This window comes from Sus scrofa, chromosome 6 (assembly GCF_000003025.6).
Source record: "Sus scrofa isolate TJ Tabasco breed Duroc chromosome 6, Sscrofa11.1, whole genome shotgun sequence".
Classification (NCBI taxonomy): domain Eukaryota; kingdom Metazoa; phylum Chordata; class Mammalia; order Artiodactyla; family Suidae; genus Sus; species Sus scrofa.
The window spans coordinates 1,554,954-1,579,967 of NC_010448.4; the positions used below are offsets into that span (position 1 = coordinate 1,554,954).

At 64.8% G+C, this 25,014-nt stretch overlaps 1 long non-coding RNA gene across 1 annotated transcript in view; it reads left to right on the top strand.

The window, feature by feature from the left end:
- Window positions 1-19,345, top strand: part of SLC7A5 — a 28,359-nt gene extending 9,014 nt beyond the window's left edge. Inside the window, exons 2-10 of the long non-coding RNA XR_002344446.1 lie at window positions 3,339-3,464; window positions 11,321-11,426; window positions 11,757-11,801; window positions 12,173-12,296; window positions 12,778-12,881; window positions 13,162-13,258; window positions 14,141-14,290; window positions 15,652-15,829; window positions 16,689-19,345. This is a non-coding gene — a long non-coding RNA (solute carrier family 7 member 5). The remainder of the gene's footprint in view (window positions 1-3,338; window positions 3,465-11,320; window positions 11,427-11,756; window positions 11,802-12,172; window positions 12,297-12,777; window positions 12,882-13,161; window positions 13,259-14,140; window positions 14,291-15,651; window positions 15,830-16,688) is intronic.

Genomic DNA, 25,014 nt, shown 5'->3' on the forward strand with positions numbered 1-25,014 from the left:
CAACAGGTGCTCATCCCTTGCCCTCGTGGCCAGGACCATTGCTGGTTTTGTTTACGGGCGTCCACAGACTCCTGGGTACCAGACCTGATAACTCCTGTCGGGTTTTACCCTCCTGGTAGAGTGGATTTGGGTGTGTGTTCTGTGTTTGGTTTTGGTGTGTTTAAACCGGGACAGGCTCCCCTTGAACTGCGAGCCCTCCAGTGTGAGCGAGACAGCCAGCCGCTGGTCACATAAAGGAGCCGTGAGACCTGCCCACATGAAGTCCCGTCTCAGCAGTCAGGCCTGGGGGCAGACCCAGGGCTGGCGGCTGAGCCTGGAGGTGGATCCCGGAGGCCTGGCCGTCGAGATAACCAGGTCAGGCTGAGGTGAGAGTTCAGGCCAGGCCGTGCTGAGGGGAGAGGGAGCTGGGTGCTCAGATAAGGACCCTCCTGGAGGCTGGTGACAAGCGGTCTTGGCAGGCACACCAAGGGCTCTTCCGCCTCTCACTGGACGTCATGAGGACGGGGTGCAGGTAGAGCCCTGGGGGGCCCCTTGGCCGAGGGACAGAGACTCTGCAGGAGGCAGGGCTCCCCTGCCAGCCCTCTAGGTGGCTGTGTCACAGCAGGAGGACAGGACAGGCACAGCCCCGAAGGGCGGGCTCCTGCCTCTGCACGGGCCCCAGAGCCGCTCGCCTGCAGGCCACTGGGCTCTATCTCCCCTGCCCCAGCTGTTGCTGTGCTTATCTGGGGGTGCTGGCAAGGGAACCCCAAGAGTGAGCTCCTGACAGTGTGCCTGCCTCACCTCCCTCACCGGCCTGCCGGTGGCCTAGGGTGTGCTGTGTGTGTCCGCCGCCCCCACAGCACACATGGTGGCGGCTGGGGGGCTGCGGACAAGTCTGGGTGTGACACTTGTTTCACCCAGAGCCTCCCCAGGCCCCAGCCCCCCAGCCTGCAGGTGCGGAAGCTGAAGCACCTTGTGCAGGTGATGCAGCTGCGAACCCAGCCCCCCAGACTGCCCCCCAGGACCGCTTTGGTCAGGCTCACTGGCGACCCCTTTACTCTTCCGACTCTTTCATTTGGAGGTTTTAGAAAGGACACTATGGAGCCTGTGTTTACTCATCAAGTCAATGAGCATTAAACTTTCATCTTAAAAAGACAAAAGACAAAAAAAAAAACCCAAAAACCTTTGATCCGATGTTTTGGTTCTTTCTGTAAAACGAAGTGAGTATGACAAGGTTCCCTTTGTCCTGGGTCCTCGCCTTGCCCTCCTGACTGCGAAGGCCACCCTGTCCCTATCGGAGTGCGGGGCCTCTGACACCTGCTGGGCGGCGCTCAGCGGGGCAGGGTGGGGCCCTGGGGCCGGGGGCTCGGCGCCAGCCGCACCCCCTCCCGGAAACTCAGAGTCCTCATCTGGGAGGTGGGGGAAGCCCCCCTGCTCCCCCGGGGGCAGAGCCCCCACACCGGGTGAGTCCCGCAGAGGCGGCAGTGAGATGGCTGTGGAGCCGCCTCCCTCCTGCGTGTGGCTTGGCCACACCTCCCCCTCTCGCCCGCAGGACATGAATGGAGTCCTGATGCAATCTGCCAGCTTCTTGCCACAGAGCATCCGGGAGAGGAAGCCTTGTCACACTCCCTTGAGGGAGCCTTGAGACTGTCCCGGAAAAGCCCCCCGCTGTGCCCAGGCTCCCCAGGACCAGGTGGTGGGAAAGGACCAGGGCTGCCCGCAAGGCCCCCTCCCCCTGGCTCCCTGCCACGTGGCAGCGGGTGCCAGCCAGGTCGTCCAGGAGAAAGGGATCTGCTGCTCACCCTCCTCTCAGGTGGGGGCAGGGCACCAGCGGCCCGGAGCCCCGGGTCTGCCCCCGGCCCCCTGGACGACGGGAGGCCTCCCTGAGCCTGTTTCCTGTGCTGGGAGTGGCAGTGCTGGGGTGCTCACTAGGGCAGACAGCTGTCCCCCGTTAGTCCTGAAGGCCTGGGCTGACTCTGTGTGTGTGTGTGTGTGTGTGTGTGTCCACCCAGAGCCTCACGGTGAAGGCCGCCGGCGAAGGCCACTGTTTGCCCGGCACACGTCGGCCCCCCCACCTGAGCCCTTCCCCGCCCGGGCTTGGCTCCTGCTACTGGAAGTGGCGTCCATGCTGTGGCGCGGGTACCTGGGCACGAGCAGTTTTCCGCCTGAACTCTCTGAGGGCACATGGCAGTCTTGGGCAGCAGTTGCATTAGCCAGGCTTAGAGCAGTAAAGGGAAGGTGACGGGGTGCTGTTTGGGTGGGGTGCTGTTTGGGTGTCGTTTAATTTCTGAAACGAATACTGGGTGGAGGCAGGGTGCCCTGAAGCCCCAGGTCCTCAGCTAAGCTCTCGGGCCATTTCCTGTTTTTCTCCCACCTCAACTGTCTGTCTCATTGAGCTAACGAGCTGTGGATTTGTTTGGGACCTGTTCCTCCTGCTGTGACAGTGTATGTAATTAATTTAGCTGGGGAGGAAGCCACGTGGCACCTGCCAGCCCCGGGTGCCAGGCTTTCTCACCGAAGCCCCGCTCGGGGCTCTGGAGGGCCAGGCAACGCTGGTTAATGTTTGACCGCCAACCGCCCAGCATAAAAGGCCCCACCTGCGCCCTGGCCAGCCTCCCTGGGCAGCTGGTGGCAGCAGCAGTGTGAGGGCAGGAGCGGCCCGGAAGCTGGCCTCACTGCCTGTTCCACGTGGGGCTCGGCAGAGGCAGCGGCAGCAAGGAAGTAGGCAGTAGGCAGGGGCGGGCTGAGGGTGGGTTGGTCGCCTTGCGTTTGGGCTGATTTTCCTGTGAATTCATGGAGCGGCTGTGTTGATGGTCCCTGAGCTCTAAGTGCAGCCCACCTCTGCGCAGGGCTGGGGGTCTCCCCGGGCCTCTGTGGAGTGTGACTGTTTGGTGTCTGCTGTGACCCCAGCAGCAGGGTTGGTGCTTGGACCCCAGCCGTGTGTCTCCTTCAGCCCCCCCCACATCAGAATTGCCCCTAAGGACCCACCCCCTCCCCTCTTTCCCTGCGGTAGGGGTTCCTGCCTCCATGAGTCTGGGGGCCTGTGGGAGGGCCTTGAGAAGTGGGGCTAGAGTGTTGAGTGCGAGCAGAAAGGTGACTGCAGCCCCCAGGTGGCATGTGTGTGCTTTTAACCTGCTCTGAGCTCAGCGCTGTCCCCAAAGGCTCCGCCAAGAGGGTCTCAGGTGTGTGTGGGGCCCTCGATGTCCAGTTAAGAGGCCAAAAAACAAATCCTCTATGGAAGGCCCCCCCCCCCGCCCCCTCCCCCAGGCTCGCAGCCTGTGACCTTGGGGCTGGAGTCCAGAGAAGGTCAGACCCAGGAAGGGCTGCCCAGGTCTCACTCGCCACCCCTGTCTCCGCAGTGCTGCTCACGGCCGTGAACTGCTACAGCGTGAAGGCCGCCACCCGTGTGCAGGACGTCTTTGCTGCCGCCAAACTCCTGGCTCTGGCCTTGATCATCCTGCTGGGCTTCATCCAGATTGGGAAGGGTGAGTGCGCGCCCGGGAGGCCCTGCCGTGGGGGGCTGTGCCCGGGGTGTGGGGGGTGCCCATCTCTGGACCCCAACCTGCCTTCCCGGGGAGAAGCACAGTGTGGGGTGGGTGGGGCGGTGACGGGGTGCGTGGGGAGAGCTGGGCGCTGTGCCTGCCACGTTAGGAGCGCGGCCACGGGGCGCCGATGATCTTCCACGGGAGAATGTGCACGCTGCCCCCAGCAGCGCCTGTGCCCCATGGTGGGCGCGCACGCGGGGGCACCGGGCGGGCCGCATCCTGGTGACTACGCCACAGCGTCATCCTGTGGCGGTGGGGTCTCCTCGCTCCCGGGTCCTCTGGGGACGCTGTCAGGAAGCAACCTTCTTGGGGGTCAGGTTTCCCCAGGAGGGGTGGGCAGCGGGCCTGGGGTGGGCATCTGCTTGGCTGCCACAGATGGGCGAGCCCACGGGGACTGGTCCAAGGCAGATGCCAGGGTCTCCTTGAGGACACGGAGCAGGCCCCCCACAGCGCCGTGTCGGGGGAGGGAGGGACCCTCGGGCCTCGCTCTACATCTGATAGAGCTCGGGGGTGGGGGCAGCCAGCCCGTGTGTCCCTGCCTGCTGGCCTTTCAGGTTCCAGCATCTTCCGGAAGGCAGAGCTTTGTCTGGAGGACTCTGACCCAGCCAGGCTCCAGGTATCAGGAGTGACCAGCTCCAAGGGAGGTGGTCAGGGCTGAGCACCTTGCAGCCCCGTGCGAGCTCACAGGTGGGATGGACCGACCAGAAGGAGACGGTCCTGTGTCCACCACACCGACCTGCACACTGACCCGTCAGTGTCGTTGGAAGAGGACGTGCCCACGAAGGTGGCTGCTTGGCCGGCGCGATTAGCTGCAGGCCCACGGGGGGATGTAGGAGGGCCTGGATTCTGTAAAAACAAATTTCAGCAGGGACAGCAAAGGGCTTTTGTTCAGTCTGAATGCCTCACATGTTTATAATTCTGCTGCCGTCGAAAACAGTCTGCCCCCCGAAGCCCTTCCTTTCCGAACCTGGGAAGCAGTGCAGCGTCTGCAAAATTCCTGCCCTGGCTTTCCACCCAGACAAGCCCTCCCGTCTAGCGGACACTTTGTGCAAACAACCCCCTCCCCGCTGCAGTCTGGCGGCCCCCTCGCGGCACAGGGGCTCAGCTCAGTGGTGCTGGCATTGGCCGCGGGCTGCATCTGGAGAATGTGACCTGGGTTTCACAGACTGGCCCCCGCGCTTTGTCCTCTGCCCGGCCTGGCAGGGCTTGTCCTTCTCCTTGGCCTGCCTGGCACCCGGGGGGACCCCGGGGCTGCAGAAGGGGCTTGGGCGTGGGGCTCATCCAGGCCTCTGTGGCGTCGGCCTCGCTGCTGTGAGTCTCCTGAGCCGTCCCGCCCGCCTTCCCGTCCTTCACGGGACTTCGTGAGCCCTGACAAGGACGCGGCTGGCCGTGCGGGGCTCGCGCTGCGTGCGGTCTGCAGAAGGTGTTTGGGAGTCGTAGACAACGCTGCCGGCAGGTGGCCAAGTGGCCCTTCCGAGGGCAGGAGGGGCAGCTGGGTGAGGGCAGAGTTATGACCGAGGAGCAGGTCTGCGGGCCCAGGCTGAGATCTCAGGCAGCCCCTGGGGCAGGGCAGGGGGCCGTTGGGCCCCGAGGCCTCTGGATTAATTCCCGACCTTTCCAGGAGGACACTGAGGTCAGCGTTTGCGATCCCGGTGGCCGGGAAGCGTGGGTGGGGGCTGCTTGGCGGGGCAGAGTGGGGGTCAGACAGGACCGGGCCGTCGGGTGCATGGCCTGGAGGTAAAGCTCCAAGGACCCACTGTGGGCAGAGGGGGCACCTCGTGCCCGCTTTTGTCCTCTGACTTCAGTCTGTTGGCTTCTTATCTCCGACGCCCAGCAGGGCCCACGGCCCCGAGGTCAGGCTGGTCCCAGACCAGCGTGTGGGAGTGAGGCGTGCAAGGCTGGCCCCTGGAGCCCAGCCCGCTCCTGCAGGACACACTAGGGCCGTGTGCTCGGCCGTGGCCTCCGGTGGGAGAACAACTCCCATCTCCCTGAGCCGCTGGAGTGGCTGGCATGGCTTTGAGCTGGTGAGAGGGGGCGTCTCCCCTGCCCTGGGGCACCGCGCCCCACGGCAGCTCCCACGAGGTCGCCTGAGACCCGGGTGTGGAGGCTCCCTGTGCGGGTTGTCGCCACGTCTCACGCTGCCCCAGAGTGGCCTGGGGCTGGGGGCAGGGGCCCGCCTGGACCAGAAGGAGGGCCTGGCGTTGGCGAGGCCCCCGCAGGGCCGTGCAGGCCAGGGGCCGCCAGGGTCCCCTCCCGGCCGGTAGCAGGGCCAGGTGTGGCCCCACACGGCCTGTGGCGATGGGTGCTGGGTGGGGACGTGAGCCGCCTTGAGAGAGGCCCCCTGCGTTCATCCTGGATGGGGTGGGGCCGTGGGAAAGGCTCGGGGCGGCCGGAGCACTAGGGGTCGGGGTGGGGAGCGGGGAGGAGACCCTCATCCTGGGAGGGCCTGGGTCTCGCACGGCTCTCCTTGGCCAGCTCCTGGAGCCTCAGTGTCCTGATCTGTGAAAGGGCCACAGCAGCAGCAGCAGCAGCCCCAGGCCTTGGTGGCCATCTCACACTGTCCTCGGGATGTGAGCAGGACCTCGGGCAGCCTGCGACCCGGGCCGTTGTGCCTTGCAGGCTGCTCCCAGTCCCGGCCCCCCCGATCCCGGACTTAGGGTGCCTTGATGGAGGGGTTCAGGGTCACTCCTGGACCACAGGATGCTGGGACTGGGCCGCGCAGCTGGAGTTTGGTTCTCCACAGTCCCGGGGCGGGGGGTGGGTCTGCTCCTCGTGAAAGCTCAGAGCAGCAGCTCCCACGCAGGGTCACACGCAGACACCGGCGCCCCTCGGCCGCCGCAAGAGGACTTGTGACACTGCTGGCTCCTTCCCGCGGGTGCTCTAAGATCGTTTTAATTAAGACCTTTCCGGTGCCTGCACAGCTACGGATTCCGCGTCCAGAGTGCGGTGGGAGGTCATGTGCTTGCTTGCGCCACCCTCCAGGATGAAATCAAAGGCCCGGAAGTCGGCTCTCCCATGGCTGCCCTCGGCCCCCCGTGCCCTGGGTGGTCAGCCGCTCAGAGAGGCTGCAGCCACAAAGCCCCGTGCTGGGCAGCGCGTTCTCAGGGCTCTGCTGCAGCCCGTGCAGGGAGGAGAGCGTCCTTTGAGTTTGAAGCTAATTTGGGGTCCAGGACCAGCTCCTCCAGGCGTTCCAGACAGATGACACTGTAGGCAGACCCTGGCCGTGGTGGGCAAGCTCTGTCCTCCCCTTGGCCTCCCCAGATTCCCGCCCCATCGGAGGCAGCTGGGGTGGGGAAGGAGAGACCCCCACAAAGCCAGCTGTGGGCTGTGGCACAGACACACACACACACACACACACACACCCCCACCCACAAGGATGCCTGGTCTCTGGCACACACACACACACACACACACACACACACACAAGGATGCCTGGTCTCTGGCACACACACACACACACACACACACACACACACACAAGGATGCCTGGTCTCTGGACAAAACAGGAGAGCCCCCTAAGGGCACTGGTCACGCAGTGTTGACTCTCAGACAGGACTCAGCCCTGCAGCCCTGCAGCCAAACACCTGCTCACTTGGCCCAGAATCGGGGCTCGGTGTCCAGGGCCACGGCTGTTGCAGGACCTGACAGAGCCCTGAGGCACCGAGTGGAAACCAGGGCTTCAGACCCCGGTGGGCTGAGGCCCCTCTGTCTGTGGAGTGCCCTGGGGCTGCCGTACCAAAGGACACAGACTGGGGGCTTAAAACAACAGCAGCTGTGCTCCCTCTGAGACCTGGGGGGCAGCTTCCTGCCCCTCCTGTGCCCCCGGCTCCCGGCTGCATCACTGCCTCCATCCTCACGTGGCCTCTGCGGGTCTGTCCCACAGGAACACTCAGGGCTTCGGTCCTGCCCTCATCCACCTGCTCTCTCGAGGGCTGTACCTTGCTCCCCCGCAAAGGCCCTGTTCCAGATGAGGTCACGTTCTGCAGTTCCAGGGGGACGTGAGCTTTGGGGGGGCTCCTGCTCAGCGCCCTTTGCCACGTGAAGGACCATCATGTGAACCCGGGGGTTAAGGTCCCAGCAAGTGGGCGCCCCCACCCTGGTTTGGGGAGCGGCTGCCCGGAGGCCTGGGTCTTTCTAGCTTTTTCCCAAGCTTGGTGCCCAGGCTCCGGTTCCATGCCTCGGCCCAGGCAAGCCCTGCTGGCTGTCACCAACCCTGGCCTCAACACAGAGGCCAGGCAGGGCCTTGGGGATGCAGAGGCAATGGAAGCCCTGTCCTCTGACTCGGGCTGGCAGGTCCCCCAGGCCCTGGTCCTGTCCCCAGCACTCACGCCTTCTGCAACGTTGCGAGTGCCCCGTGCCCCCGCATTGATGGTTCCCAACTGAGTTTGCGTGACGCGGGTTTGGGGACACTTTTCCTGAGGTCCGCGCCCGGAGGCCTGGGGAACTGGTCCCCACCACCTGGTCCAGAGGCGCCCTGGCCTCCCACGCATCGACGCCCACCCCGAGTGACAACCCCAGTGTGCCGTCATCACTGCCCGTCCCCTGGTTGTGGGGCCAGTGGTGGTTGAGACCGCGTGGAGCCTGCAGTCTGCCCTCATGGAGGGGCAGCTACGGATCCACATCCTTAGAGGGGCTGCGGCTGCCCGTCGTGCTTCTCGCTGTCCAGGAGACGGGCGAGCGGGCCCCCACCGCCAGCTCTCCAAACCTCCCGAAGCCCCCCTGCTGTTAGGGCTCCAGTCCTGCAGGACGCCGTCCCTAGGCAGTCACCTCGTGCTCCTTCAGGCTGTGCCAGTTCTGGGGGGCCTGGCCAGGTGCCGGGCAGAGCCAGCAGACCGGCGCCCACTCCGTGGCGCCCACGGAGAGGAGGGCAGCGCGCCCGGCTGGGCTGCGGGTCCATCTGGGCAGGCCTCCAGCACACACGGAGGCTGGACAAAACCAGGAGCTCTGCCAAGGGGCCTCGTGTGCCCACGCGGGGCAGGTCCCTGTCTGTGAGCAGGGGTGACGTGACAGGAGGGGCAGCAAGTAGGAACTTGCAAAAGTGGATTGGGATCCAGAGTCACCAGATGCCTGGCAGAGCTCCGTCCCCGGCTTGGCGGGAGAGACGAGGCGGGAGGTGTGCGGGCCTGGCCTGCGTCCTCTGCACCTGGATAGCCACGTTCTTCCAAGGGATTTCAGGAGCTTCGAAGACACAGTGAGGCCCCAGACAACGGAGGGGGGCCCTGGAGGGACCACCCAGCCACACGCATTCTATTGAGGCCCCCGGAGGAGCCCAGGGAGACCCTTCTGGCTGCATGTGGTCAGAGCAGCTCGTGTTTCTTGGGGTTTTAGAGGCTGCAAGATGGAGCTTTAAATCCGGGGTACCGTTTGCGGCAGGAATTCCAGCCACTGTCTCAGGGATTGTCTGCGGACGAGTCAGGACTCTGAGCTGGTCACCACAGAGCCGGGGGGCCCTCGATGAAAAAATGGAAGCTTCTCAGCCTCAGGGCTGAAAACAGTGGTTCTTACCTGAAAATCCAGCCTATATCCAAGCCTTGGACCTCTGTTAGCAAGAGCGGCAGCCGTCCTCCCACGCGGCCGGCTCCAGCCCATATGTACACGTGTGTACACATGTGTACGTGTGTACACGTGTACATGTGTGCACGTGTCTGCGCACCCATGCCCAGTGTCACTAACTCAGGGGCCTGCTTGGGGCGGGCGCTGGTTTTAAGAACTGCGTAAGAGGTGCCTTCCAGCGGGTGTGCAGAGACCTTCCACGTGGAGAGGAAGCAGGATAGAGACGTGACCGAGGGGCAAACAAAGGCGAAGATCCCGTGCGCCACTCGAGGAACCTGTTGTGAAAGCCCTTCACCGCTCCAGAAGTCGTTGAGAGACGCTGGGGCCGCGGGGGCGGTGGGGGCCCCCCAGACTCTCGGGGCAGCTGCTGCGTTCCGATCACAGCCCCACGCCCCAGGCAGGTGGCCCAGCCCCAGGCTCCTCGCCCTCGCCACAAAAGCGCCCTGGCCCTGCAGAAGTAAAGGAATGCATGTTCCAGGACATTCCGTGGGGAGCTGCCGGCCCTGCCCTGGCCCCACACACCAGCCTGCTGACCACCCTGTGACCGGGCAGTCTCGGGACCCAGCCTGCAATGCAGAGCACATGTGGGCGGCAGCGGCGGGCAGGGTGAGAGGCCAGCCACCCCCAGTTCTTTCTCATCATGAGACTGTGGCCTCATCTGGGGTCCGAGGGGGCCTCTCCCATCTCCCGGCTCAGGCCAGAGATCAAAGGCCCCGCCACACCTGCAGGGCAGAGTCCAGGGGTCCTGAGTACCCTAAAGAGATGACCCAGAGACCCAGCAATGGAACCGGGGTCCTGCCTCCCCCCAGGTTGTCTGCCTGGAAGGGCAGGCTGGATTGGCTGGAGTGATGGGGGCCTCCCCGCCCCCTCCCATTCCTGTTGGGTTCCTGGGGTGACGGGCCCTGGCCTTCGAGGAGAGTGTGGGGTCCTGAGAGGACCTTGGATTGCTGTGGGCGACAGTGACCCACATAGTAGCTCTGGGGTCGCATCCCAGCCTGGCCCAGCGGGACCTGGGCCGGCTGCCTCCCAGCAGGACGGGCACAGCCCCATGTGTCCAGAGGCTCAGTGGGGAGGGGCCCCTTTACTGACAAGCGGTCCATGCCTGCGGGGGTCAGCTCTGCTCTATGCTCTTGCAGGCCCGCCCCTGCTCCCCTCGGCCCCTTCCTCTTGTTTCAACCCTCCTTCCCGTCTGCCACGGTCGCCCCCAGAGCCAAGGAGCCAAGAGCTAAAGCTCCGGGGGGCCAGGTGACCCTTATCAGAGGGGAGCGACAGCCAGCCCTGTGCCCGTGGTGGTGCCCGGCTGTCAGGCTGGCTCCTCAGCATAGAGCAAGTCTTCCTGGGCCCGAATGTTGTGGGGCCACTTTACAGATGGTAAAACTGAGCCTCACAGACGGCCCGACGCTGTCCTCCTAGCCAGGAACCCTTCTGAGGCCCCCCGTTTCATGTCTCCAGTACTGGGTTGAATCGTGGCCCCCAAAACGGCGGAGCCTGTGAGTGTCGCCTTGTTTGTAAAGGGTCTTTAGATGTCGTTAAGGGGCGGATCGGGATGAGCTCCTCCTGGATTAGGGTGGCCCTAAATCCAATGCAGGTGTCCTTGTGAGACACAGGAGAGGAGCCACCGCCCAGGTGCCAGGCGATGGCGCAGGCAGAGACCGGGACGCATGGGAAACAGCAGCGGAGGAGCGGACGGATCCGTGCAGGCCCCCCCTTGTGTCCCAGAGCCCAGGACGTCCACCTGGAGCAAGGAACGCAGCTGAGCCCACTGTCCCTTTGGCTGCGGGCAGCTCTGCGCTCTTGCGCTCAGACAAGAAGCCCGAGTTTACACGTAGCAGCTCGGGGGGGGGTCAGAGAGCAGACCAGATCCCCCCACCCGGGGTCTGGGAGGAGCCCCGGCGAGGCAGACACAGCCCGGCGTCCACCGTCCCACGCATTCTGTCCATCAGGCCCAGACAGCGATGGGCACCCAGACCGGCCTGGGGTCTGTAGAGCTGCTGCCCACCCCGCGGAGGCCACGTCCCTCCAGGTCGGGGCAGGCCGCGCTCACCCCGCCTGCTTGCTCCAGGCCCCAGGGTGCGTCTGGCAAACGCAAAGGTCCGGCGGCCCAGCAGGTGCACTTGATGTCGCCGTGAAAAGCCCTCACCCCACTTTTTTGTCTGTTCCGTGTTTTGCTCCGGGAACATTCCGGAACCTGTGGCTTGACCTCAGCGCTACGTTCTGTAACCCCATGTTCCTCTCTCTCCCAGGTGACGTGTCCAATCTGGATCCCAAGTTCTCGTTTGAAGGCACCAAACTGGACGTGGGCAACATTGTGCTCGCGCTGTATAGTGGCCTCTTTGCCTACGGGGGATGGTAGGTTCTAGAACGTGTGGTCCCGGGGCCCCGAAACCCACCTCGCAGGGGCACTCCTCGAGGGGGGCAGGAAACCCTCTCGGAGCCCCTGGCGGCTGCGTCGCGTCCCCAGCAGGTGGCCCTGAGATAAACCCCTGCTGGCAGCTCGGGAAAGATGCTGCTGATGCCGCCCAGGGGAGGGGGCAGGACTGTCGCCGGCCCGGTGGCCGCCCCCTGGGGCCTGGGCGTGGGGTCTTCTCTCTCCCAGCCCCGAGGGGCCAGGTGGAGCCTGCGTTCTTGGCCCCGTAACTGGGAGGAACGGCTGGTGACAGTCTGCTCTTTGAACCCTAGGAACTACTTGAACTTGGTCACAGAGGAGATGATCAACCCCTACAGGTGCGTGGGGGGGGCAGCCCACGTGCGTCTGCAGTCGCTTCCCTGCGCGGAGGGGGCACCTGGTTCCGTGCTTGGGCCCAGCCCGGCCCCCGGCCGAAGCGGGGCGGGGCCTTCCGGGAGGGTCCCTGGGGTTCAGATCACGGCGGGGAGGGGCGTGTGGCCCTGAAGAACAGACAGGCAGCCCGTGTCACAGACAGGGGCGCGGCGGCCGGGGGGTGGGTCCCTGGCCTCACTGAGCACAGCTGCTGGGCCCGGCGCCACCTTCCAGCCGCTTCCCCGCGCAGCAAGCGAGCGAGGCCCGGCCGCCGTCAGGTGATGGGCCTGGCCCCGCCCTGGGCCTCACTGTGGTGATGTGCCCGCGCTCCTTCCAGAAACCTGCCCCTGGCCATCATCATCTCCCTGCCCATCGTCACCCTGGTGTACGTGCTCACGAACCTGGCCTACTTCACCACGCTGTCCACGGAGCAGATGCTGACCTCGGAGGCCGTGGCCGTGGTAAGAGGCCAGCGCTGGTGCGCTCAGGCTGCTGAGAGCCTGGCCCTGCCCCGCAACCCGTAACCAGGGGCGGACCAGCCCCCTCGCGCTCCCGCAGGCGCTTTGCCAAGCCTGCTGGGGTCTGGGGTGCTGGCGGCATGTGAGAATCGCGGGCTTTTGCAGCGCTGTGCCAGGCCACTCCCTGGACAGTTTTAAGTCCGTGTGTCTGCAGTGGCCCCAGCGGTCACGTTTAGAGCCGAGGGGTGGAGTCCACTGCGGACCCCCAGCCCCACCTCGGAGGCCCATCACCGAGTAAATGCCCACCGAGGTGGGAAGGCGCGGACAGGGCCAACCCGGGGAAAGCCTGCGAGCAGTGCCGAGTGGGGGCAGCCCCGCGGGCGCCCGGGTCCCTCCACGCAGCAGGTGCGGGGGCTGGGGGCCGGGGCGGGCTGGTCGGGCCACGGCAGGCGCCGTGGGCCGGCTCACGCTGCCGTCCCTCTAGGATTTCGGGAACTACCACCTGGGAGTCATGTCCTGGATCATCCCCGTCTTCGTGGGCCTGTCCTGCTTCGGCTCCGTCAACGGGTCCCTCTTCACGTCCTCCAGGTGGGCCGCCAGGACCGCCCTCGCAGGGCGAGGGGCGGAGCTGGCTGCTCTCGGGGTCCCCTCTCTCGCCACGCTGAGCGACAGTACAGCTGTCACAACATTCAAGGGACGCAGAAATGAACCCCGTCCTCCGCCCAGAGCCGGCACAGCTGCGTGTGCATCTAGACCCTCTCACGGGCTCGTTCTGAGCCCTGCCGGGGGGGCGGGGGGGTCGCTAGAGGTGCTGGGCCCGGGCAGGGGGCCCGCCGGCGGGACTGACCGCCTGCTCCTCTGCCCACAGGCTGTTCTTCGTGGGGGCCAGGGAGGGCCACCTGCCGTCTGTCCTATCCATGATCCACCCGCGGCTCCTGACGCCCGTGCCCTCCCTTGTATTCACGGTGGGTCCTCAGCTCGCCACCGCCCTCTGCCTGCGCTCGCTGGGAAGGGGAGGACGGGCGAGGGCCCTGGGGGGTTTGAGGGAGGCCGGGGAGGGGACTGAGTCCCGTCCGAGGACACCTGTCTCGGCCTCCCTTGGTATCAGATGGCAACAGATTGACGTGTGTGCATGTCCAGTGCTCTTGCTGTGCCACTCATTCCAAAAATAACACACGGTACTTGCTCAAAAACAAAAATGTGGATCTGGAGGAGTTCCCTGGTGGCTCTTGGGTTAAGGATCTGGTGTGGTTACTGCATCGGCCTGGGTGGCTGTTGTGCACGTTCAGTCCCTGGCCCAGGAACTTCCATATGCTGCGGGCACGGCCCCAGAAGGAGTGATTTGGAGGTGTAGGAAGCCAAACCTCAGGGTAGTATGGGGACAGGCGGCCTCTGGGGCCTCGTGGGGCGGGGCCGCAGGTCAGTGGCTCACGCGGTGCTGGCTGATCCGCTGAGATCTCGTCATGCGCGTTTCCTACAGCATCTGGACCAGGGCGCAGCTTTGTTAGTTCTCTGCTGCTGCTGCTGCTTAATTAATCACCCCAGAACACAGCAGCCTGATGGGGAGGGGCTTGCTTTCTCACGGTTTCTGGGAGTCGGGGGCCCCAGGGGGCCCAGCCCGGCAGGTAACCACCGCAGTGCCTGATGCCTCAGGGAGAGCCCAGCGCAGTTTTGAAGCTGCTGCCGGCGGTGTGGCCCGGATGTACCTGCCGCATTTAGCCGGCCCGGTGCCGGGCCCCTAGGCTGGTTCCCGGTGTGGGCCTCCGGGGCACAGGGGCCCTTCGCCTCCTGGAAGCCTCTTGCCTCCGGGGGCCTCGTGCGGCTCACAGCCCGTGCTCTGCTTGCAGTGCGTGATGACCCTGCTGTACGCCTTCTCCAGAGACATCTTCTCCGTCATCAACTTCTTCAGCTTCTTCAACTGGCTCTGCGTGGCCCTGGCCATCATCGGAATGCTGTGGCTGCGCTACCGCAAGCCCGAGCTGGAGCGGCCCATCAAGGTGAGGGCCTGCGCCGCCCGTCCCGCGGCCCCCTCGGGCTCCACCCTCCGCAAGCCGGGGACAGGACACCCCCGCCCAGGGCTCAGCGGCACAGGGCACGTCAGCGGGTGAAGAGCTCCTGGTCTCCACCAGGGGCCACGCGTCTGGTTCGTTGGCGCCGAGCACGTGGTCCGGGTGCCGAGGTGCATCAGCGCACGAGATAGGACCCCCGCCCCCGGCCCCGCTAGACCTCACATTCCAGAGGAAACCTGCAGCACTGGGCAGACAGCCAGGGGGAGGGGCCCGAGTGGCTGGGGGCAGCCTTGGGCAGAGGCCAGCCTCCGGGGAGGGCCAGGCGCTGGCAGGCCCAGGGCGGGAGGGGGAGGTGGCATCTGAGGCTGCAGGGCTGGGGCACGTCGGGGGCTGGCTTTGCCCCTGACTGAACAGGCTTCTCAGGACGAGACTGCCCACTGCACCCCACCTAAGCTGGGCACGCCCCCTTCCTCCCTCACTCAATGCTGGCAGCCCTGTTCTCCAGGGGAGCCCCCTCCCGCCCAGGAGACACATGAGGGAGTGAGAGGGTGGGGCCTGGGGTGGCTGCCAGCCAGCAGCTCCTGCCCTCACACAGTTCCGGAGGCTTGTGGCCGACACAGCTGGCCCCTGTCCACAGGTCTCAGTGACCTGAACCACCTTGGGCCCGGCTGGTGAGGTGCTGACCCCCTGGGACCGGGCGTGGGGCGGCCAGTCCAGGCTGACCTGGTGGGACCCTTGCTCACCCAGGGTCTCTGGCCTGTGCACAGACAGTCTGCCTGGCAGGACGCATGGTGGATGCAGAAAGGGGACACGTGTCCCTGAGCCCTGCCCCGCTGTGGCCGCTTCCGCGGCTCCTCAGCCTGGACACGTGCGGGTGGGGCTGTCTGCCCGGCAGCCGAGCGGCCTGTGGTCCAGCCCATCCACAAGGGCTCTCTGAGAAGGCGAGGCTGCTTGCTCATTAGTGGGTGGCCACGGTGTTCCCAGAAGCGGCAGCCCCCGCTCTGGGTGCCCATGGGGCGGGGCCGGGCCAGGGTTCCCGCCCTGCGATGTGGGGACCAGAGTGGCCGACCTTCCCTGACCTTGGGAAGCCGCTTGTTCTCCCCCGCCAGCTTTGGGTAATCACTGCCCGGTGCCGGCTGCTCAGCAAGGCGAGGTCCCAGGCCTCAGGAGGCCGGCGAGTGGGGCGGCCCCGGAGGATCCGCCGGGGTCGCAGGGCGGGCCCGGGATCTGCCGGACAGGCCGCTCCAGCGAGCGCCGTGGGCCCCGTGCTCTGGGGCGGATGGGACGCAGCAGGGGTGGGGCGGGGGAGAGAGGCGCCCGCTGCCCGGCGTCAGCTGCAGCCCCCGCAGGTGAACGTGGCCCTGCCCGTGTTCTTCATCCTGGCCTGCCTCTTCCTGATCGCCGTCTCCTTCTGGAAGACGCCCGTGGAGTGCGGCATCGGCTTCACCATCATCCTCAGCGGCCTGCCCGTCTACTTCCTCGGCGTCTGGTGGAGCAACAAGCCCAAGTGGCTGCTCCAGGGCATCTGTGAGTCCCGCCCCGCCACCCCCCCGCCACCCCTCCCACCCCTGCCCGGGGCCAGGTCAGCAGGGGCTCAGGATGGTCGGAGGCCTGGGCCGAGCTGGGCATGTCTGGTGGTGACGCCTGGCCCACGTATTTCAGGATAAGACGCTCAGCTTGGCACCCGCTAATCTCAGACAAGGGGTTCCAGAAAACCAGGCTGCTCTTGCCAAGTAACAAAATCCCCCTTGTCTGCCGCCAGCTTAAACCCAGCCGCTGACCTAGAAACGCAGAGAAGAAAACAGGACCTCTGCAGGGCCGTCCCTTAGAGGCCGCGTCTAGGGCCCTGTGCTGAGACCACTGGGCGTGACAGGCTCCTGGGTGGTTTGAAAATCCCCGCGAGAACCAGCCCGATTCCTACCGCCACCTGCCTGAGACCAGGATGTTGTGATTTCACTGGGACTTTACCTCCAGCCCAGCCTGGGGCCTGTTCATGATCCATCAGAACCACCCCGGGCCTGAGGCAGGACCCCACCCCGCCCCCGCCCCCGATCTGAAATTCCCCTGAGCCGCAGCACGCATGCCCGCCCCCGGTGGGCGTGCTGTCCTGGGCGTCTGCCAGGCAGTGGTGTCCCAGACCTCAGGCAGCGGGGCCATCAAGCTGTCGTCACTCCCGATGGTCTGGGTCTGAATGGGTGAGGGGTGCAGGCCGGAGCCCCCATCAGGCCGCCTGCGGGTCCGGCGTACACGCATGAGTGGGGTCGGGAGGTTTCACATCAATTCGGGGGTTTCTAGTGTCCCCAGCCTTGGGGACCGTGGCGACAGGGGCTGGGTGAGAGGCCCCCAGACACGTGCGCCCGCGTGACTGTGCTCTTCTGCCCCGCAGTTTCCACGACGGTCCTTTGCCAGAAGCTCATGCACGTGGTCCCCCAGGAGACATAAGCAGCAGGAGCCAAGGAGCCCCCGAGGAGATGCACAGGCTCATAAATGACCCACCCCCGAAGGCCACTCGCCCGTCATCCAGGCAGCTCAGCCACGCGTCCCCATGTCCCTTGGCCGGGCCGGGCCGGCCACCGCGAAACCTGGTACGAATTCACTCCCTGCAGCCGGACGTGGCAGGTACCTCTCGAGCGTGGAGGCGAGAGCGTTGGACAGAGAAGAGACCGCGGGCCTCCTGCCGTGTCGGGCCTTCTCCCTTCTCACCTCTGTTTATTTGTATTATTATTTTTTTAACTTAAATCTTGGGTTCGGCCGACGCCACCAAGACGATTATTTTTTAAATACATTATGGAGGGGGCAGTGTTTTCTCCCCTGGCGCCGCCCGCACACGACGTGCCTCAGAGGGACCGGTCCCCTCGCCAGATTGGGGCAGGTCTCCGGGAATGGGGTGGGGGTTCCTGCCCGGACGTGGCCGCACCCTCTGGACAGCAGCCCGACGTGTGCCCTTGGCTTTTCCTTGTTCGTTGTTAGAGACGTAGCGACACTCGTGAAACTAACCCCAGGGACTTTGGTCTCTTTGCCTTAAAGACCTGAACTGGTTCCTCCCCGCCCCCACCCCAGAGGGAGCGAACAGCTCAGCGAGATGCCGCGGGCTTCGGGAGGAGAGGCCTCGGGCTGCTCCTACATCCTGGCCCCGTTCTCCAGAAAGGACCTGCTCCTGGGTTCCAGGCCCGGCGTCTGCTGCGGCGGGGGCTGAGCCCAGGGCGGGCCAGCTGGCCCATCTGGCGCTCCTGCCGATGTGCAGAACGGGCCAGTTCGGGGACCAGGCCCTGTCACTCAGGATACCTTTGGGCACCTGACTGTATGTACCCAGCCCGGACAGATCTGATCTACTGGTTTTGGAGCCAAGCTGTAGCTCTTTCAAAGCTCCATACTTGAAATCTTCTAGAAGCAGACACTGCGAGCCCTCGTGGGCTTCCCGTCCGGGTCCCTCGAGACTGCCTCTCCTGGGCCTTGAGGCCTGGACGGCAGCCATCTGGGCCTGTCCCCTCTCCTGTCACCTGTCCTGGGCTCGATTCCCATTGTCCGGCAGCCGGAGCCCAGCCTTCCCCGCTCCGCCTGCACCTGCTCCGGAGGCCACCTGACTGGGGTCCCTCCCACGGAGGCCGCGCCAGCAGGCTTTGTTTTTGTGGTTCCCATGGCGTCTTCCCCTGGGGAGGCAGCTGAGGCCCAGAAGCTCAGCTGGCCTTCCCGGGCTGTCACTGCATCCAGGGAGCCGGTGTGGGGAGCAGCGGCATCCAAGGTCAGACTGTCTCCCTTCAAGCCCATCTTAGGCGCTGGGGGCTCTGCCTTGGCCTCTGACCGCTGACCTTCCCACCAGGGAGGGTTGAGTCCAGGCATCAGGCTTCATTGCTCAGCTGCGGCCACATGAGCATCAAGCGGCCAGTCCAGCCACAGCCACCCCCTGGGCCCTGGCCCCACGAGGTGCTACCGGCCCCGAGAGACCTGACAGGCAGCTTGTGGGGCCCGGCTGGGCAGGGAGGCTATAGAGGAGGCGGCCTCTGCTGGGCAGGAGACCCTGCCACCCTGAGGCTCCTGATGCACCGACATCCATGGACGACTCTGCATCAGCTGAGTCCTCCTGGGCCCCGATCCCTGCCTCTCAGGGTCCAGCTCAAGTCTGAGGCCAGGACGTCACCAAGCAGCAGGAGGCCTGGTCTGCCTTGGGCCTTGGTTTTCTCATCTGCAAATGGGGGCGGTGGTTGGTGTGTCCCTGCCTCGTAGGATTGCACAGAGAGGACACTGACCGTTGTGGCGACCACAGCCCCAGGCACAGGTGGCAGGATGCTGCCCAGCTGGCACTGCCCTCGGCCTCTCTGCTGGGGCTCCAGCTATGTCCGAGCACATTCCTGCCTCTTCCCTCAGGGGTGGGGCAGTACTTGGGGTGCGTTGAGGTCCAAACCCCCGGTCCTGGGTGTGACCTGCCAGCACAGGGAGCAGGTAGGCTTCCCTGGGGCATTGGACCGGTGCCCTCCTGCAGGGTGACTGCTCCCTGGGCCCCATTTTCACACTGTAAGGTCAGAGGTTGTTCTGAAGCACGGCCCCCTGGCATCTTGAAGGCAGGCTGGGGCCGGGTCTGCGGTTCATGGGGCTGTGTCCCCCGCAGTTCAGGGACCCCCCGTGAAGGCAGGCCCGTCCCGCCCCCTGGCCCTGCTGTGTCTGCGCCCCGGGGCCACCTCCGCTCCATGTGACCACACTACTGACCCATGTCCCGAGCGTCCTGTTTGGGGGTCACTTTTCTCCTGAGCTGAATCCTGGCATAACAAGCGCGTGAGTGTCCAGCTGCTCTGCTTTATCTCGTCCTCGCGTCTCGCTGGTGGAAAGGGTGCCGTCTGCACCGTGTTTGTTTATCGTAGGGCGGCCGGTCCGGCCACACCGCCGCCCGCTGCTGCACCCCGTGGCAATGTCTGTGACTTCGTGCCGCTTCCGCTTCTATTAACGGCTAACCTGTTCAACTTGGCTGGTTTGGGGTGGGGTGTTCTGGTTTGTGTGTGGGGGGGGTGTTTGTTTTAAAGAACACTTGGAATTATAAGCACTGCTGGTGGCTTCTGTCTTTTCTTCAGCGCCGACTTCTGGGTGTCGGGATGTCCCTGGGGCCACCCCCCAGAGAGGAGACGGATCAGAGGCCTCTTGCCCCCCCCGCCCCTCCTCCCTCCCTCATCCACTGGCAGCCTCCTCGAGGCCGCAGGGGTGTAGCCAAGGCAGGAAGGGGCAGAGTGGGGGCCCTGCTCAGGGGTTTGGATCCACTTCTCAGGAGAGGCGGGGAGGGGGGGGCGGGGGGGATCCAAGGAGGGTGGAGACAGTGTTCCAGGCTCCAAGGTCGGAAGAGCTTGGCCTCCTGGGGCCGGCAGCAACGCAGGCCTTGGAGTGACGGGGGCCAGGGTGGGGGCAAGCATGTGTCCTTGCCTCTGCGACACCCTGAGAGTGGCCCTCACTGAATGTGGCAAATTCTGCTCCTCACAGAGCCCCGGAGTGTGGGCCTCCTGGGGTGGGAAGGGCATGGGGCAGCTGCAGGCTGGATCACAGCAGCTGCCAAGGCCAGGGGCCCAGGGCCACGAGAGGCTGGGGCTGGGGGCCTTGGGTGCCACCGAGGGACCCTCCACTACCCCACAGGCAGGGGGCCACCATACAGTCTTGGGGCGAGGGCTGGGTCCCTGGTGCTACCACCTCTTGTGAGCACATGTGTGATCCCGGGGCCAGGCAGTGGGGGCCGTGGGGGCGTGGAGCCGATGGGTGGGAGCTGGGATTGCGAGGCAGGGCTGCTGGCTGTGCCTGGGCCCCTGAGCATGGGGCCCCCGCCACTCCAAGGAGTCCAGCCGAACAAGCGTCCCGGGCAGCTCAGTGAGGCAGGCAGGTCATAACGTGTCCACAGGTGCATTAAAAACCCTGTCCTGGGAGTTCCTGTCGCGGCGCAGCGGAAACGAACCTGACTAGGAACCATGAGGTTGCGGGTTCAGTCCCTGGCCTCGCTCAGCGGGTTAAGGATCCAGCATTGCCATGAGCTGTGGTGTAGGTTGCAGATTCGGCTCGGATCTGGTGTTGCTGTGGCTGTGGCGTAGGCCAGCAGCTGTAGCTCGGATTGGACCCCGAAGCTAGGAACCTCCATATGCCGCGGGTGCAGCCCTAAAGAAGGCAAGAAAAAAAAAAAAGAAAGAAAGAAACCCCTGTTCTGTCTGCGTGGCAGCAGGTGGGGACGTGCTGCAGGGCCCTGGCATTGCGGCTGCCCCGCTGGCCCTGGCCAGCATGCCCCTCACGGCCACTGTGATAAAGGGTCTGGACGCTCGAAAAGACAGGCCTTACACCCATCTGAGCAGATGGGTCCAAGCAGAGCTGGCTGGTCTGGTCGGTCCTCTAGGGGTAGTGGGGGTGAGAGGGAAACATCCCAGGCGGGGGCCGTCCACACAGCCTGCATCGCTCGACCCCACGCGCGGAGAGGGAGGGAGAAGGTGGGGTGCAGGCTGCTCCAGGAGGCGGCTTCTCATCCCCAGGTTCTCAGGCAGCCGCCCTGCATGGGTACAGAGCCAGCGAAGAGGGGGGTGAAGGGGGGGCAGGGAAGCAGAACGGAATCCCAGGCAGAGTGGGATGAGGTGACTCTGGGCCACCTCGGGATGTCAGGAGGGCCCCCCAGGAAGCAGGGCCCCGGCTCACGCTCCCTCTGGCCACCCAGGGAGCCTTCCTGCATCTCAAACATGTGACGCTTGACTCGCTTGTCCTCCGAGAGGGGGCAGCGGAGACCCACGGCCCGGAGGGCAGCAAGCACACCCGTACCCTCCACGGCGTCACCCTCCGCTCGTGGGGCTGACCCAGGCCAGCGGCGTCCTTGGGGCCCCAGGCCCCGTCAGCCTCCCGCCAGAGACCTACATTCCTCCACGTGCTTGGCCACGCCACGCAGGCCCCGAGCTGCCCCCGCTACTTCTGAGGTCCAGAGCTGGCAGGTCCCAGCGCTCTGTCCTCCAGCCAAAGGCTGACTTAATCCTACAAGTAGCAACTCAACTGTGATTAAACCTAAACACTTGAGGCGCATCAACGCCCCGGCTGAGCAGACCTTCGCAGAACCCGTCTCGACCTGCTTCACCGGAGAGCATCCTCCCTGGGTCAAAGGGGGTCCCGGAAGCTTCCAGAAGGCCTCTGCCTGCTGGCGTCTGTTCAGGATGGCGGAGGGCGGCATGGGCCCCCGGAGGGCTCCTGGTCCCCCTCAAAGGAGGAGTCCTGGCCCAAAGTCGGCACGGGTCAGGCCCTGCCCACCTCGTGATCCCAGTCCTTCCGAGCTCGGGCGAGGGGCTGGCTGGCCGTGCCCTTTGGCCCCCCAGCCAGTCCCCTGAAGTTGGGGCCCATTCGGTCTCCCCACCCCGGAGATGAGGGTGCTACTTGTCCACTCTACACGGCCCTCGAGGCTGACCCTCCAGGCAGTGGGCGTTTTCCCGGCAAGGGGGCCACCATCCTGGCAGCCGGGGGCATGGGAGGGCACCCCGGGCTGCAGCTGCCACCCCCGTTCCTCTCGCTGTGGCCTCCGGGCTGCCGGTCTCCTGGGACAGCCCTGCCTGGCTCTGCAGGGCCCGTGGGGAGCGGGGATGCCGAGTCCCCGCTTGTTCCCGTAAAGCTGTTCCAATTTTGTCTCTGGGCTTGGTCCCTGAGCTGGGCTGCGCGTCCCCGGGGAGGAGCTGCCGAACATCAGCCAGATGGGCCGAGCCAGGCGGGATGCTGGCGGGCGTCACTGCCGGGGCTGGGCCCGACCCGGGGATGCGCTGGCGTCACGGGGGTGAGGCAGAGGGGCCCTTCCACAGGGAGGGGACAGGCTGGGAAAGGGCCTGGGGTGGGTGTGGGGGAGGGGCGCTGGGGACAGACGGTCGCCCCGGGCCGTCTGTTCCGGGCTGTGAGCGAGGGCTGAAGGGGCCACGTTCAGGGGTCTGGGCGTGGAGAGAAGCCCACCCAGGTCAGGTTAACGTCCCTGGGTCGGGGGACGAGCGGGTCTGCTCACCGCTGCTGAGACGCGGAGGGACCTCGAGGGCCTGCGTGTGGCCTGGTCACAGGCACAGGGAGTGTCCCCTCGCCGTAAGGGGAGGGCGCTCCACCTGGGTCAAGTTCAGCCCTGTCCAGAGGAAGTCGAGGGTGTTTCTCCCGCTGCCTGACACCCTTCACGGGCTGATGACGGCACAGCCGGGCCCTGCCCTCCTCTGCTCACCGCGAGCCCCTGCGGTTATGGTTCCCGATCCACGCAGCCGCCTGCCTCGGCGGGGAGACACGCATTCACCCACTGACCCCATTGCACACAGCTTCCCAGGGTGGTGCACGGTCAGGGTTGAAATGCTCACCGCCACAGGGAAGCGGGGGACAGGTGTCAAGGTCGCCTGATGAGAAGGTTCCAGAATCAGCTATGGCGATGGTTACACAACACTTACAGATACGCTAGAAACCGTTGAATTGAACTCTTCACAGAGTGAATGCTTCGGTGTGTGAATTATGTCTCCATAAAGCTGTTACCACAAAAAAAAAGGAAGAAAACGATGGAAGACTGGCCTTCTGAACAGCGTGACCCGACAGGCAGGGGGAAGGGTGGACCGGGCTAGGATGCGAGCACGTGAGGAAGCCTCTGCCAGGGTCCCCGCTGCCTCCGGGAAGGGGCTGGGGACCGGCCGCAGGGCCGGAAGTGTTTCCCCGGCAGCCTTGGCACCTTTCGAATCTGGAATCCCACGGCCGACGTACACATTCGCAAGACCAGCGCTGCCACATCAGAGGTTCTCTGGGATGCTGGCCCGTCCTGTGGAAATTCACCCTTCTGGGCATGGAAGGGTCACAATTGTCTACGCGTGTTTTTGTTATTATTGTTGTTATTATTTTGTCTTTTCTCTTTTTTTAGGGCCACGCCCACGGCATAGGGAGGTTCCCAGGCTAGGGATCGAATCGGAGCTGTAGCCACCGGCCTACACCACAGCCACAGCCACGCCAGATCTGAGCTGCGTCTGTGACCTACACCACAGCTCACGGCAATGCTGTGTTCTCAACCTGCAGAGTAAGGCTCAGGGATTGAACCCACGCCCTCATGGTTCCCACTCGGATTCACTTCCGCTGCGCCACGACGGGAGCTCCTCCACGCGTTTCTACATGTGCGCTGGCCGCTTTGCTGCCCGGCCATCGCCTCGCTGTGCTCTTTCCTTGCGACCTGCAGACCCCAGGACCCCCCCATCTGAAGATGGTGGGGGTGGGGCGGTGTCTGATTTTGGCCCCAGGCTCATCGTGTCCACACTGAGGCTCAGGCTGTCCCTGGGGTTGGGGCAGGGGCAGGACCAGGGCCGCTCCAGTCGTGGCAGGTCCCCAGGCTGGTGGGACGTCCTGGGGCACCTGGAGATCCTTGCCCTGAGCTTTCCCTCCCTGCTGAGGGTGGGAGCCCTGAGTTCGGCTCCCAAAGCCCCTGGGGCACAAGACGCCTCTGGGACATAGCAAACCCGGGTCTTGGCCCCACTGAAGCCCCAAGTCCCTGAACCCCAGGCCTTCTGGGACGGAGAGGCAAAGGGCCCCCGTGACTTTACTGCCCCCCAGGAGAGGGTTCTAGAGCCCCTGCTGGCATCACCAACCTCGGGGCTCTGCGTCAGAGCCCTCTTGCTGACCAAGGCACTCACCTCGGGGGAGCGACTTGGCCCTGACCTGCTCGCCCCTAGAGGCCTGCCCACCCAGGTGACAAGCTGCCCTGCCTGGTAGGACAAGGCCACTCAAGGGCCTGGCCACAGTCGGACTATGGCCATGAGTTAGAATCACAGACAAGGAGGATCCCACAGCTGCCAAGGTCCACAGGCCCTCCAGTTCTGGGTGAGAGTTTAAGAGCATCTGTGAGATAAAGATGCACAACACTGAGCTCCCTGTTAGCCTTCCGCCCTTCGCTTCATCAAAGAGAACAAACTCAGACTTCCCATCTTGGCTCCAGCAGAAATGCATCCGACTAGTATCCAGGAGGTTGCGGGTTCGATCCCTGGCCTCGCTCAGTGGGTTAAGGATCCGGCGTTGCCGTGAGCTGTGGTGTAGGTCGCAGACGCGGCTCAGATCCCCTGTGGCTGTGGCTATGGTCTAGGCCGGTGGCTACAGCTCCAATTGGACCGCTAGCCTAGGAACCTCGTATGCCGCAGGTGCGCCTCTAAAAAGCAAAAAAAAAAAGAAGGAGGAGCTCCTTGTTTTGTTAATTACAGATGCTGGACTAGGTCAAGGATGCTTCTGTTCACTCCTGGACCCTTTCTCAGAACCACTGCAAACAGGTCCCCAACTCCCCAGCCCTTTCCCCACCTCCCTCCCCGGGTTCCAGGGCCTGTCCAGAGGGAGCAGAGCGAGCATGTGGGGCACTGGACAACGTGAGTGCCATGCGCTGAGCGCAGGACTTAGACAGGCTGTGGTCCAGGGCACAGAGGACTGGGAAACGGCGCCCTGAGGAAAGGAGTCGGGGGGATGGGGGGAAATGGGCCACAGCCCCCCAGGCTGCTCCTGCCCAAATGCCCTGATCAGGGGAGGATGCTACCCAGACCTGGTTCCTCAGAGACAGAAAAGCCCCCACGGGGTGAGCACTCAGGCTGGTGTCCGAGCCACGTCTGGCACGGGCCTTGGGTCTCTGCCCTGGGCCCCGTCCACTCACGGATGGCTGCGGTAAACAGAAGCAGGGCCCCAGGAGCACATATTTAGCAGACATAAGGCAACACCATTGCCCTGGGGACCAAGAACCCAGGCCTTGT